The sequence below is a fragment of the Patagioenas fasciata genome, chromosome 9 (assembly GCF_037038585.1).
Source record: "Patagioenas fasciata isolate bPatFas1 chromosome 9, bPatFas1.hap1, whole genome shotgun sequence".
In the NCBI taxonomy this organism is placed as follows: domain Eukaryota; kingdom Metazoa; phylum Chordata; class Aves; order Columbiformes; family Columbidae; genus Patagioenas; species Patagioenas fasciata.
In genome coordinates this window covers 25333839-25348656 of record NC_092528.1, presented here as the reverse complement: position 1 = coordinate 25348656, position 14818 = coordinate 25333839, and the positions used below count along the sequence as shown (strand labels likewise).

The following is a 14818-nucleotide window of genomic DNA, read 5'->3' as shown; positions in this document are numbered from 1 at the left end:
GTTTTAGAAAGGAGGGAGGGAGAACTGGGGTACTTAGCACTTTGTGCCTCACTTTTCCTATCTATGAAGTGTGGGTGACAGTATTTTACCTTCTTTAAAGGGACGTTTGCAAGCTAATGGACAGAAAGTGCTCGGAAACTCCCCACCTTGGCAGTTGGGACACACTGGCAATCTGCCCAATAGCTTTTAGATGTGCCTTACCTAAGCAACAGTGGGTGATAAAAGGTATAAAAACATTGTCTCTAATGTGCTGGCCATTCCCTAGGTGCTGTGTGGTCTGTGTATCTGCAGGGAGTGCTGCTATTTCACTATGTGTTGGGAGCCTCCTCTGCCCTTCGTTCCAGGTTGCGCAGAAACCTCCTGCAACTTTGCTGGCAGAACTGCCCTTTTAGCCGAGTGAGAGGGTTTGTGTGTCGCAGCATCGCCACCAGCTCAAATGAAGTTTGGCTAATGGGCCATGGTGCCTGCAAGCTCTCGAAGGCCAGTGTGCTCCTGCAAGCACCAGACTGGGACAGTGCCTGCTCCCTCCAGCCTCTTACATGAATTACAAACGTTGACATTTTTTTATGGCATTGCAATTATCCTCTCTGCTGGCTCTGGACATTCAGAACTAACCCTCTGTCATGACAGCAAGGCATTTCTCTGGATATTTATGCTGTGAGACTGAGAGCAGAATGCAACACTGAAGGCTTTCAGCAGTGTTAACTCACCCTCAATGCTAGTATATGAGAAACCTGCCATGCTGTCTCTTCTTTGATATCTTCCCTAGATTTGTGCTGCTGCAAGGCTTCTCTGATCTCTGCTGCTAAATGACACAACCTGGAAGAGCAGCGTAGAAGTGAACTTAGCAGAAAAGGGCCTCTGTTTTGAATACCAGAGTGATCTTTGAGAAAGGAATTGCTTAGATCTTTGATGCTGCAAAAGGCCAGGCAACTGGGGCATGCAGGAAAAATCCAATTGTTCAAATAGTGGGAAGACCGAGAGAAAAATGTTAGTGTCAATCTCAGGTTAATTGGAAAATATTCAAAGGTCTTTGTTTTGCTTAATTTTGAGGTTAGAAGTTGCCTGGGGTTCTATGAAAAGAATATAACACTGACAGCTCCTTTGAAATGAGCAGAAGCAAGCTGCAAAGCAAAGAAGTTGTTAGAGGGGATGTGACCTCCTCATGGACAGTTGGCTGGAGCAGCAGGAAAGCAAATATGAGAATGGTATGTAGCTGCTCTTGCTTCAAAAGAAGACTGTGGTGTGGCATAAGTTGATAGGTATGAAGACATCGCTTCGAAGATAGATTCATCCTCTGTTCATCCTCACATCCAACATCAAAGACAAGCTTGCTGAGCTTCAAGTGCTCCCCGGATGTTTGCACAGCCTGTGGGAAGTACCATACACACCAGGTGTGTTGTGCCTCCGCTGGTCTGTTAGAAATATCAACAGCAGCATCAGTGGTAAACCTTGCATTGCTCTCCAACAAAAGCCCAGGTTCTTGGATTAGCTGTGTGTGCTCGTTAGGGCTATCCCTTTATTTTGTTATCATTTGGTTTTCTTTTCTGCTTAAACATAAAGTGTTTCAGGGCAGGGAGTGTCTTAGCTCACATTTGTATGGTATCCTGCAGAATGGGAACCTGCCTGTGCTACTGTGGCCTCTTGGCAGTGCTGATTGCAACCTGTGTGAATGGGAGGGTATGGGACTCGCCAAGGGAGTCTGGAGCCCACAGATACAGTTTCAGCTCAGGGGAGTCACACGAGGAGCCTTTGGGGCTCTGTGCAGTGAAGTGGGAGTGGTACAGCAACCATGTTGTCTGTCCTTCTGCATATGCCTTTTGCTAGGACAACTCCAGCTGAGCACCTCTCTGCACCATCTGCAGCGGGGCAGCGTGAGGAGATTAAGACTTTCCATTTTAACAGCTTTTTAACTTATTTCTGGAGAAAAGGAAACTCCAGGATCACAAGATTCTGCCCCACTGTATTGCCTCAGAAGCATTTCAAGCCTCCAGAAATGATGAGAACTGGTAACCATATTCAGGGTTGCACTGTGTTTAACTGCAAACACAGCTTCAGGAGAGAGGTGGTGAGGGGATGGGAGCAGGACGTGTAATAGCCAAGAGGCAAGGTCAGAGTGCCTGGGAAGTGAGCACGCTGCCAGTCAGAGAGCACGACCTCCAGTAGACCTCTTGGAAGATGGAATCTGGCCGCACAGTCCTGCAGGCTTCTTATGAAGAGCAGGAGTGTTTCTCAGCCCTTTTGGCTTGTGCATCAGTTCTACTGATTGAAAAATCACTTCTATTGATTGAAGAACTCTCTCTTCCTTCTAGCAATTTGAGTCACAGAATAAGTGGGAAAGTGGGTTTCAGATATTTTTATTTTTTTTTTTTTTCTTCCCCACTTTGAACTGCTGTATCAAAAACTGAGACTGGCTGTTCTAGTTTTATTAACTCCATAAGTTGTGCCACCAAAATCTGCATGGTTACCCTTCAACCAACAGCTGGGAACTCTGTTTTACCTCCAGAAAATACCCAGTCTTGAGCCGGAGACATTCAGGGAAACAATCTATCGCTCCACTTGCATTGGACCTTCCCATCCAACCCTAAGTTATTGATCAAGGTTTTCTTTTCCTTCTGGATTTGGCTGGCTGGCTCAGGCTCCTACCTCTTGGTTTTCGCTCGGCATTTTACCTGTGGCTTTAAGTACACTTCCATCCTGCTGAGGGAACTAGATAATACCTGTAGGCTGTCATGAAGTTGTTTGCTGACCTTCTCTTTTTGCTTCTGCAGTGCCTGGAAAGCTCTGGGGATGCTCATTATCATTGTTGTGTAACGGTCACAAAAGTCAACAATACCTTGTAAAAAGGCCAAAAGCCAACACCCATGTGGACTGGCTCCTTCTATCTAACAATAAACTAACCATCTGGAGAACTTTAATCTCACATCGTTTCCTTCTCCAGTGCCAACATCACTCAGGTCTGTCAGTTTAGGTTCGATGCAGACTGAAGACTGCATAAAAATTAGAAAATTCAGGGGATTTGGGGGAGGAACTCTAACACATTGTCTATAATTACAGATCGGGTATTGTATTTATCATCTTATACTGGGTATGATTTTATAGCTGTGGAGTAGTATTACTCCTTTAGAAAGATATTCTTCTTAGCTGATTCCTTAATAGAAATGAACTGTGATTTACAGGCAAGAAAAGCATATTTGGAAACTTTACTTTGTATTTCAACTCTGCAACATGCGTGCTCTGAGTCTCCAGCTTTGTGAGACTTACTTCTTATGATAATCCTGAAGTAGATGGGCTGTTTGGGAAGTCTGAGTGACCCAAAACTACACAGAGAGAAGGTGTCCCTACCCTCTGAGGGAGGGTAGGGACACGTGAGATTCAAAATCAATGTACACTGACATTTCATCCAGAGTTTGGAGTGATGCCCTTTGACAAGATGTGTTGAAAACTTCCATTAAATAAATATCCATGGCTAGTTTTACAAAAGATGCGAAAGAGAGACATTAGCAAAAGCCAAGCACGTTTTCTGTGCCTTGGAAATGAATTGCCTCCAACGAGTCCTCCTAGGAAGTTTAGGCTATTTACTGCATAGAATTGACCATGGCGTTACCTTTGGCATCTAGCAACCGGGCCAGCCTTACCAGTGCACCTTCGCTAAACTGCTATTTGCTTGAAACCTGAGTGAGTTCAACTGACGTTCATCCCTGCTCATTTAAGCTGTGTGGTGTATTGCTCTCAGGCTCTGTGCTACTTCTTGTTCCTTGCTAAGCTCAAGTTCAGGCCTCCCATTTCTTGGTTTACCTGGTTGTGCACAAAAGGCTAAATGACTATGGCACTTAAAAAGGTGTGGGGGAGAGGAGCTGAGGGGTTTACCTAGTGTTTTAGTTTTCTTGGTTGCTTTCTTTTGTATAAATTAAACCTGGATTGGTTTAGATTTGAGTCTGGTGTTATTAGAGTTCCCAGAAGTGGAGTGCAGGTTTGGATGATACTCTGGAAAAGTTTCCAAAGGTTCAGGCATACATGAAAGTCTTAGAAACTTGAATTCCTGTTGCCTGAGTCTTTTACACAACTCTTGAATAACCTTCACCAGAGTATTCAACCTTTCTTAACCTGGAGAACAGCACTAACCTTCTACAAACTGAGTGGCGTGGGGTGAGATTCAGCTAATATTTGTAGAAGAGTAGGAGTTCTTTAGAGGCATGAGAGTCTTAGCTAATATTTGCAGAACACTCTGAAGTCTTGGGATAGATGCTGCTACCAAAGGGTGAAGTGGTGTTCACATGTTCTGTCATGTCTATGTTGTTTACAAATAGAATAGAATGATGTTTTGAAGGTCAGAGACCTTGAGAACAATAGTGGGTTTGAAGCACTCATTTATTTTTACCAAGTTCAGATGCCTGGCATACACTAGCATTTCATTTATATAAAAGATCTGATCAAACATTTTGCTTGTTTAAAGGGGTTGTTTTGCTTGTTTTTAGGCTGTTGAAATGTTAGATGGTAAAAACAAGCAAGAGTTCCAGATGGGGCAACTGGAAGAGAAACATGACAAAGATGGTCATGGAAAAGCTTCAGATTCTCACTTGACTGGGAGTCCCATGCCCTCGCCTGTGAATCCAAACCCACTCTCTGTGCAAGCCCTTGTGCAAAGCAACATCCCATGAAGAGGTTCTTCATTGCCAGGGTAAGGAAAACCATTAACAGTTTATTTTCACCATTCACTAGTCCATCCATGCTGGGAACTATCTGGGAGATGGAATCTCATCTGGGATACTCAACTTGTGTACAGCCAAGAAAACGATAAACACTCTGCTTTAATGACCCCAGATTTGAATGGGAGTTTCACGACTTACATTAACAGGGTGAAGAATTTCCCAGTAGTTTGATCTCATTCACTAACATTCATGCTGTGATTTTGCACCAGCAGCTGGATCTCTCTCTGCCCAACTTCAAGTGAGAATATAGGCTAAGTCTATATTTGAGTAATGGTGGAAGACAAGGGATATAATAAATGCTGTAAAATCCCTGGTCATTAGTGGAGAAGAAAAAACTGGTGTAAAAGGATCTATCTAATCAGACAGCTTATTTAATACAAAAAAATTTGTCTCAATTCCTCTAGTCTGTGGCCAGCTTTCTTGAAGACAAAGGGAGGCATAATTTGTACTGGCAAAGCTAACCCTGACTTAAAATCAGAGTAAACAGTTGGCACAAATTGCAGCTTTTGTTTGTTTACACTTGAAGCTGTGCTAGTCACTGAGGGCTGGAGTTGCAGCAGATTCCTAACGTATGTTGCTTTCTAATTTGTTATATTGGTGGTTTATTCCCTAATGCTTAGGAATCAGAGCAGAGTAGAGGCGACTGAAATTACCTTACAGTGACCAGCTGCAACACCTTCTTTGATGGTGGTAAATGTAATATGGGATTGTACAAGGATGGTATTAGGATGTGCTTGTCAATCACTGCCATTCATTGTGTCAATCATTTATTGCAAGGGCTCAATTCTAAGCATTTTAAACTCCTGCTGCCTTCACTGAGGCAGAAGTTGCTTGGCACCTTTCAAGGCTGTGTCCTTAGTTTCTGTACCAGCCTAAGGGATGGGCAGAGAGGCTTTCTGGAAGCAAAAAGGCAACATTGAAAGCCACTAATCTGTAAAGAATATGTGATGTATAGAGGAATGGAGCTAAGCCCATGGGATCGTTACTGTCTAATTAAGGACTCTTTGTTGCTGTACTGTAGCCTGCGCTGTGCTGTGAGCAGGAACGTTCTAATGGGCAAGTTCCCTGTGCTTAGATTTGGATCTTGCCAATTCCGGTTTGCTACATGCTCCCAAAAACTAATCCGGAGATTTCAGCCACATAATATTCCACCTCTATCAGTCAAATCACATGAATGTATGAAATCAAACATATAAGCACACTGATAACTGAGCCTTCATTTTAGAGGTTAATATTCAGATGGTTAAAACCCCAAGTGTAATGATTATGTGATAAAGCCCTTATTTACTGGCTTTGAATCCAATGCTGGGAGGCAGATCTGAGATGCTTTGGGGGCTAAAGGTATAGACAGTAACTTGCAGAGCTGAATCCTACTTGCTATTAGATATCTGGTTTTGTTAATTACGGTCCTTTCTGTCTGATCCTTTTGCTCTGCATTTCTCTGTGGAAAGCAGCTTATCTCCTCTGAGCAAAGATGATCAATACAGTCAAATCAGAGCTGTGCAAGAGGAATATGAGGGAGGCTGAAACCATGTGAAATGCTCTTGGGTTTGCATTTTGCTGTTGACATGAAAAGCTACTCAGGTTAAAGTTTGTGGGCTTTCAAGGCAGTGGAATATGTGAGGTATGGGGTCTTCACCCAACTCTCACACCTTCTAATAGCTTGGGAGAGACTACCAGTAGCTCCACACTTTTCCCCTCCATCTCTGTTTTTTGTGTCAGCTATTGATACTAATGCTTCATACAGAATCAGCCATTTTTTTTTTTCTTCTTTGTATAACACTGCTTCTAATTTGATGTAGTTTCGAGAAAGCTGCTGAAATAACATGTGTCCAACAAGGAATCCACTTAAACATGTTAGAAGCTTCTATAAACCAACAGATGATGGTAGTAACACATGAGGCGCCCTGTGCCTCCACATCAAGTTCTGTTTTAACACCTCAAGACCTTTGAGATTGCTTTGGTAGCTTTCAACATTTTGGTTTTGGTCACTAAGATATTGCTTGCTCAGACACAGCAGGCCTTCCCTTGTGATGAGTAGTCCTGTGACAGATGGTGAGGATGTCACAGTTGCCATCTTGACTCAGTTACTATGGAGTACAAAATGTAAAGCAAACTAATGTTAATGGCTTTCTATGAAGGCTACACATTTGACGCTGATCTGATGATGTGGAAATTAAGGAGAAGTAGTTATATTTTAGCTGTGGTCTTTTATCGTCAGGTTTATTTTGCTATTCTTTTGCAGCATGCCTTTATTTTAGACAGGAGTGTTTGACCAAGCCGTAGAAAGTCCATGTTGTCCAGAGTACAGAGAGAACTTCTCAAGCTTCTGGATTTTGACTAAGATGTCATGAAGGTACATGTGGGCTCTGGCTGTGGTGTGGGTGATTGCTTGTTAGAAAGAAAACATGGGAAGGCTGGGAGACAGGGGGCACAGGGGTGCATATGAAGTGCATGGATGCAGGACAAATGCCCAAGCAGTTGGATTATGCTGCCCTTGGTGCTTGCACCACTTCACATGGAGATGGTATTTGGTCTAGCTCATCTAGTGATAGGTGTATATTTAGAATTCAGACCTATTTCCAATAATATTCTTTCTGAAGTGATTGCTGGATAAGTCAGTTTTCTCAGTCCTCTTAGAATGGGAATTATTAACTACATGAATTATAGGCACAGAGCAAAGATGATCAAAGCAGGTGGTGCAATGGGATACCGAGATGCACAGTGTGGTTTAACACTGATGTCTGTTCAGTGTTTGTGAAATTCTTTGAAGATGGGTGATATGTTTCTAATTGATAATGCTCTTGCTAATATAATCTGGAGGGTATTTGATGGGGATTCAGGATATCTGGCTCTGTTCCTTGGTATTTCATTGGCCAGCTGAGCAAGTTCTCTCTCTGTTCCTTAGTTATTCTGCTATTAGTTATTCTACTATTAAAATACAGATAATCACCCATAAAAGTGAGATAATTACACTGCTCTTTTTGAAAAGTACTTGGAGACCTACTGATTACAAGTTCTGGATGCATTTTTGAAGTTATTACTGTTTTATTTGTTTAGACAAGATAATAATAGTAACAGACACATCAACGTCAGTAAATCTGTGATTTGCTCAGAACTGGCAAGGGGAGATGGGAACTTGAATCATTACTGATTTCACTTTAAAGGTCTCCGCTAGCAATTTCTTTAAAGGAAACAATAAGGGTTGATGCCACAGTTCTTCTTTTTGCTGGAACTTGGTGCTTTTCTGCAGTGCCTATTTCTAGTTAAGAAATTTATATCAGCTGGCAAATGACAACTCTTCAGTCTAATAGGTGGCACATTGCTCCTGTCTGGGAGTGTAAACGTTCTGTACTTAAGAATCTTTGCAGGTGGCACCCTAGATTTAGTGGAGACAAGAATAACGTCTATTGCCATTCCTGACAGTTCTGAGGTCTCCCAAAGCAATTTGAAAAGTGCGGAAGTAGATGCTGTCAGGATCAGGTTTAGGTGCTCTGGAAAGCCACTTTGTGCTAAACGGCTGTATATCAGCCCAAGTCATTGTTGGTGAAATGTCTTCTGTTGAGAGAAGGCCTTTTTTCCAAGTCTTAAATATTGCTTCCCCTCTTGATACTTTCTGAAAAACTTGTCATGTTTCTAGTTGTCATGATAAAAAGGAACAGAAAATAAGTCTCTACCTGATAGCGAGTTAGTGAAGGTTAATGTGGCTGGAAGGTGAGAGAATGGATAGCTGCTGGAAGAGCCAGCACCACTGCTAGAACCAGCCACTGTCTCACTCTCCTGCTGTTGTTATTCAACGTGCCTGAAAAGACTGTTGAAAGGACAAGATACCTTAGGTTAGAATTATAGCAAGGCATCCATTTCCATGACAGTGTTGTGGCAGTGAATGCTTTCCACTCTTCTCCAATGCTGGATCTGAACTAAGGGCCAACCCATTTCACAGCTGATTGATGCTCAGACCAAGTCCATAACCTAAAAACACTTTCTGCCTTTGCAGGAAGTGACAATTCACATAAGATGTATCAACTGATCTTAGTGGAGCAGCTGAAGGCAGAATACAGTAGAGGAAATTGATAAATGCTTTTCCCACTTGTAGATACTGGTCTTACTAAAACAATATTAAGATCTTCCAACCCAGCAGACAGCCATTACTACATGGCCTGAGACCTTTCTTTCCAGATGTCACTAAAATACCTTCTTGTTGCTAAATGCTAGGTCGAAGGTGCCAATTCTGCCTTTTAAGTGGTCTTGCTGCAAGATGCACAAACTACTGCATTTCCCAGTGCTGGGTCATGTTCACCCACTCCCTGAGCCTCAGCCAGTCCCCTCTCCCAAGAATTTATGGTTGGAGCAGACCAGACAAAGCAGGGATGAAGAAGCTCTTTTTCTGAAGCCAAATTTAAGCTGGTATGGGCACAAGGGAATCTGTACTCAAAAATGTTGCTATTACCCAGTTGTTGTGGACAGCAGAGAAAATATACTCAGATTCCTGCAATAGCTGATTTGGTTGTTTAACAACAAGAAGTTACACTGTCAACAGGATTCTTCCACCTCCTTTGTGGGTACAGTATCCTCAATTTGGGTATCTCTCCAAATGTCTGCTGCCCAGCATCTGTACCGTTGTACCAGATAGACTCTGAGATGCACGGAGTTTCTGGCAGAAGGTCAGGAATCCAGATCTGTGGAGTTCCCCAAACACAAGGACTAGCTTTCTGCTCTCTTGCTTGGCATTTTATCCCTGCCATTGACTTTTGCCTCCTGCTTTCATTTCTTGCCCTTCTTGTGGTGGGGGATGCTAGCTTTTTTAAGGATACAATTCTTTAGGCAGCAACTCTACATTACCATAGTGGCATTTGGTCTGGTAGGTAGCAGCCCTGGTGCTACCATCCGTACACTGAAGCCTTTAGCATCCTGGTAACTACAGTGAAATTATCTTATAATGGCTGGGTGCATAGTGCCATGGCAGTGTAATTACACAGCATGTACTGCAGGTTGCTTAGCCTAATGAGAGGCTAAGTGCCAACTAGAAACAACAGTAAGTGTAGGTCCCTTGTGGGTAGGGAATGTTGCTGTGATCCTCTGATGCTGTCAAGCCCATCTACATTCTTCCTGGATCGTTGTAAGTAATACCTCCTTTCAGCAATGATACTCAAGTTAGCACTTGTCTGTCCTGGTGATCGTGCATATTTGCTTTACTTTTTAAATAGCCCATCTAGCAAAGGAGGGTGACATAGACGAAATGTGACCTGCTCTTTAAGTGAATTGTATTATAGCTGAGTCGCTGAGGCTCTCAGTCTGGCTCATGTGATTATTTTCCCTTCCCTGGAACAGCTTACTGCCTTCCTCCAGGTCTCGCACTTTGTTGCATGTTGTGAAGATGTGTCAAAGTGGCTTTCAAGCGAGTTCAGCTGAAGTGATGATTTGTATAAGATTTGAAAATGTCTGGGGGGCATTTCTTATAAAGAGTAGTTGTCATTTGTTAAATGTTGATGCCATAATTTTCACCTGTAGACAGCAGTTTTAGAAGTTACCTGTCTCATGGCTCCCTAATATAGGCAGCACCCATGCAGTTTTCACTGGAACACTCTGGGACTCAGGAGTTTTCAAGATTTGTTTGCTGACAAACACCAGGGAATCAGGGTACCTAAAGGTACCTGCTTGTAGCCCCAAGTCCACTGATAGATGCATTTCTTTTGAGCCTTCAACATTTTCCCTCCCTCACCAGACAACAAAATTTGAAGTATTCATTTCCCCTTCAGAGCAGGAACCCTGTGATCAGCAAGCTGAATGTCTGAGAGTGGCTTCACTAAAAGACAACACCCAAATAATCTGCTCACAATAAAATCAAGCTGGTTTGACACTGCAAATTCTAAGTGGCTTTAGAAAATAACTTCCAGAACTACAGCTAATTATCTATGATTCCCTGGGTGTGTTCATCTGAGAGGGTCCCAAGTGCTTCCTGGATCTTGCACAGAGCACAGCATTCAGGTACTATAGTGTCAGTTTAGAAAATTATTGTTATTCAGGAGCAAAAGTCGTAACAAAAGCCCACTAAAATAATTTAAAAGTTGAATATACGTTACATTCAGAAATATTAAGGCTGTTAGTTGAGGCTCCTAGGTCACATAGAAACTGTCATGGGTGTTTATACCAAGTCCATTTAGTTGTTGGCTTGGAACTCTTTATAATACAAGCCAGCTTAGTTAATGAGTGCTGTTCTGTGTTATTAGTTACCCCAAATCATCTGGAAATGCTGCTGGCTTTTATTTCTGAAATGGAACTGAATATGCTCAGTCTCCACATGATGGGAACGAAGAATCATTCTGTCAATTCTCTTCCTGCCAGCTGATGCCAGGGTCAGAGAAGTAGGTCACACCTTTCTGGTTTTGAGATGTAGCAATACTCATTTTAGACCAATTTGCTTTGAGCACAGAGCTCATCTGCCGGGTTGAACCAGGGCATTGTTGCTTTCTCTAGTGCATTGTTCTGCTCTCCCTCTAATTAGCTCCAAATGTTTCTTATGCCTGGAACACAGTCGTAGTGATGAATAATGGGCTCTCTTCTCTTAACCCTTTGACCCCTAATTTGGCTGTGCACTCCCACCTAGATGCTTTCACTTTCCTATATCCACCAGTGCTGTCAGTCTGACAGCTGCTTGTATCAGACTTGCTGCCCCATAACCTCTGCTCTCCTGTTCTGCAAATTGAGTAGGAGAGTATAGAAGCATGGTCTTGGCTCCAGTATTTACTTTTAAGGTCATGGTGTTTGCTTTGTGCATGTATGTGAGCATGCATAAAGGTGCACCCTGTATGTCATTGACTGTGGAAAGGGGGAGAGCCAATGTCACTCCAGGCCTTCTATTTTGGAGATGAGCTGCCCAGAAAAATAGTGCAACTTTCTGATTTGTAGAACTGCTCCAGTTACATGCTAGAAGAAGAAAGGCTGATCCTAAGATGGGTTTTAATTGCTCATTACTTTGGCTAAACAGGAGTCTGCCTCAGATATGACTGTTGGGGTAGGCTGCAGACGTGAGAGTCCAAGCAGGAGTGACACCTATGGGGGTCTTACATAGGACCCCAGGGTTACTGGGAGAGAGGTGGTGACTTACTGCAGATGGGAAATGGGTGGAATGCTTGGAGGAGGTTGGACCAGGGCACATCATGCCCTACGAAACAGTGCGATGTCCAAACATGTTCTTATCACCTTCCTTTTCACAGCAAATCCTCTTTCTTTATTTTTTTTTTTTTTTCCCAGTTCAGAAAACTGAGCCATCGGCCCAGCATGTTGAGCTCCCCCTCACTGCAGCAGCCAGGCTTTTGGAGGTGTGGCAGGGGTAGTCACCTGGGCCAGCACATGTGGCCATCATCCCCTGCTTGGTGCAGCATGCCACATCTGTTGTGCCTGCACTGTTCCCAGTGAGCTCCCTTGGGTTACTGACAGCACCTTTCAGCCTTGACAGGACACTCAGAAGTATCTGCCAGCCTTTCCTCTGCAGAGGAGCGTAAGCACCAAGTGCTGTGTGCTTCTGCTCTCTACCTGCCTTGCTCCTGCACTGCCCCATGTGCTTCTGCAGAGAAATGCCCCCAAGTTATTGCAAAGGCCAATGCACTGTCATCACATGCTGCCTGGTTTGTAACTGCCCAGTCTTGTAAAATGCTGACATTTGGTTAGGTTGGAAACAGTTTGCAGCTGGCATAGCACTGCACTGTGTCTTGGGTGGGAAAGGCTGAACTTTTGTTTATGTTGGTGGTGTCTGTCCTGCAGCACACAAGGGCTGGGCTGAGGCTGGGGATGTTTCAGTGGTACGATGCTTTTGGATGCTTGAGTCACAGGTCTGTGTCTGTGCAACATGCAACTTCCAAGGAGCTGTATCGACTAGAAATTCCTTTTCCTTCACTAAAGTTCTCCTTGTGACCCAGGACTGGGAAGGAAAAGGGTAGGTGCTGCAGACATTACTTTCTGTGCTACATGACCTTTGTGTTTCTAACATTTCTGGAAGCTCAAAACATTGAAACTGGTCCACAATTCTTCTCCATCACTCTCGCATATCATTTCCTACCCAAGTCTATTCCTAACTGGTAACACAGCCCAGGAACCAGTACCATAGCTGCATTACAGAATTACCTGGCTGTTAGCCTTGCATCGTCAGATGTAGAGAACAGTTTCTTTTGGCTTATGCTCTTCTTTTCTTTGAAGAGACAGGTAACAATTGGGCAACAGAACTGCCCCATTAGCCAAAGACCCCCTCTGCTCCTTGTGTGGTAGAGTCCTTGGAGGTGCTGTCACTGCTGCATAGACACAGCCTTTGAAGTGAGTTTGCAAAGGTGGGAGCCAGCCCCTACAGCTGAAAGACAAGAACCTTGGTATCTGTAGACTGCAATTACAAGAAGAGACCTTCTTCCTCATTCAGGTGAGACCTCTACCTGTAAGATCTGCATCAAGGCTAATAATTCATTGTTAAGCTACAGCACATGTTTTAGGAAGACAGAAAATCTTGGTTTAAGAGCTCCAAGGCTGAAGAATAAAACTCTTCACTACATGATTTGTTCAAGTGGTTAACTACTGGCATTTTTGCAAGTTTTAATTTTCAAAGGCTCATATTATTTCCAGTTTGATTTTATCCAGCTTTAACTTTAAGCTTCTGGATCTAGTTACGGTTTTGTTTGTTAGTTTTTTGGAGCCTTTTGGCATCTCTGAGAGTCCCCCCTGCCCCTGAGAAATGTTAATAGATTTACATCTAATCACCTCCAAACTTTTCTTTCAGTAAGTCAAACAGATCAGGCTGCTGGAGTGTCTCCATCTATATTTCTCGCTCTCCGCAACATCTGGAATTGAATGCTGTGTTATATTGGATCAACCATCTGTCCAGAGTGGCATCTGACCACCTATTTGATGCTTAAACACATGCTGTGAGAAGCACTTATTCTACTTTGGGGCTGTATTCTAGACCAAAATCATCTGTGAATATTTTCCACCGACTCACCCAGAAAAACCAACACCCGGAGCCGGTGGCAGGCACTGCCTGCCTCTGCTGCCCGGGGTCCGACAGCCCCGGGGCCGGGCTGTGCCCGCTGGTCCCCGCGGGGCCACCCGGGTCCCTGCGGGGCCGCCCGGGACCAGTGCGCACCGTGGGGGCCGCGGCTCCCACCTCCGTAAACACAACTTTACGATTTTTTTACAGCTCCTCGCAATCAGCTTCTCACCTCGAGCTGGTTTGTTTTGTTTGTTGGTTTGCTTTGGTTTTTGTTTTGTTTTGGCTTTTTGTCGCTTGTTTGCTATTGCCCTCTAGTGGCAACGGGACAAGTTTGTGTCTTGGCTTCCCAACTTTGGTTTTCTGTTGATTTTTCCAGCGCTTATTAGCCTGGGGCAATCGTCTTCTTGATATGGTGGATTTTGATAACATTGTTTACCTGGATTTTACCACTCAGCTCAATTATTTAGAACCTTATGCTATACAGGAAACAAAAATTTGCTCTCTGCAGTCAATAACTCATGTCCTGCCATGTCCAAGAGTAGACTGGATTTTCCTGCTTATCAAAATGTTTTGACAATAGGAACTGCAGAAACTGCTGCGATTTCAGGCTTATTATAATTCAGTTCTGCAGAATCTGAACTATGAAGTGAACTTTGTGTATACTGCCAGTCTGGTGCATTAAGTATCTTCAGTTGAATCTGGAATGCTGCCTTTTACTATTTGTATTTCTATCTAAAGTCTTTGTTTTTACTATAAAAAGTGAACTATTTAAAGCACTCTCCCTTCCAATCAATCATTTCTTCTTGTCAGACAAGCCAAATCATTTATTGAACAATCTTGGCTAATCAGAGCCTGTCTTCTTATAGAGATCCTAGAAGATGGTTTACTAATGAGACCTAGATCCTTTCCCTGGTTGTAATGCAGAAAGATCTTAATAAGCAATGAATTGCTGTGTCTGCAATCACTTTTGAAAGGCTTAAAAGGAAAATAATAACACTACGCCTAATGTGATTGCTCTCCCTACACTGCCATCCGGTGGTTGCAAAATTAATTTCCTTTTGTAAATGGGAAGGGAAATTCTCCTCCTGATATCACAGCTTGCAAACGTGCACCAAGCTGACTCTCACTTGTA

The 14818-nt window shown here is 43.3% G+C and overlaps 1 long non-coding RNA gene across 4 annotated transcripts in view; it reads left to right on the top strand.

Annotated features, from left to right (window-relative positions):
* The window catches only part of LOC139828606 (uncharacterized), a 104817-nt gene that overhangs the window by 53319 nt on the left and 36680 nt on the right, over positions 1-14818 (top strand). For 3 of the 4 annotated variants that reach the window (XR_011740410.1, XR_011740408.1, XR_011740409.1), the window contains one exon: positions 4479-4681. The exons of the other annotated variant lie outside the window; for it this stretch is intronic. This is a non-coding gene — a long non-coding RNA (uncharacterized lncRNA). The remainder of the gene's footprint in view (positions 1-4478; positions 4682-14818) is intronic. 4 annotated transcript variants of the gene reach the window in all.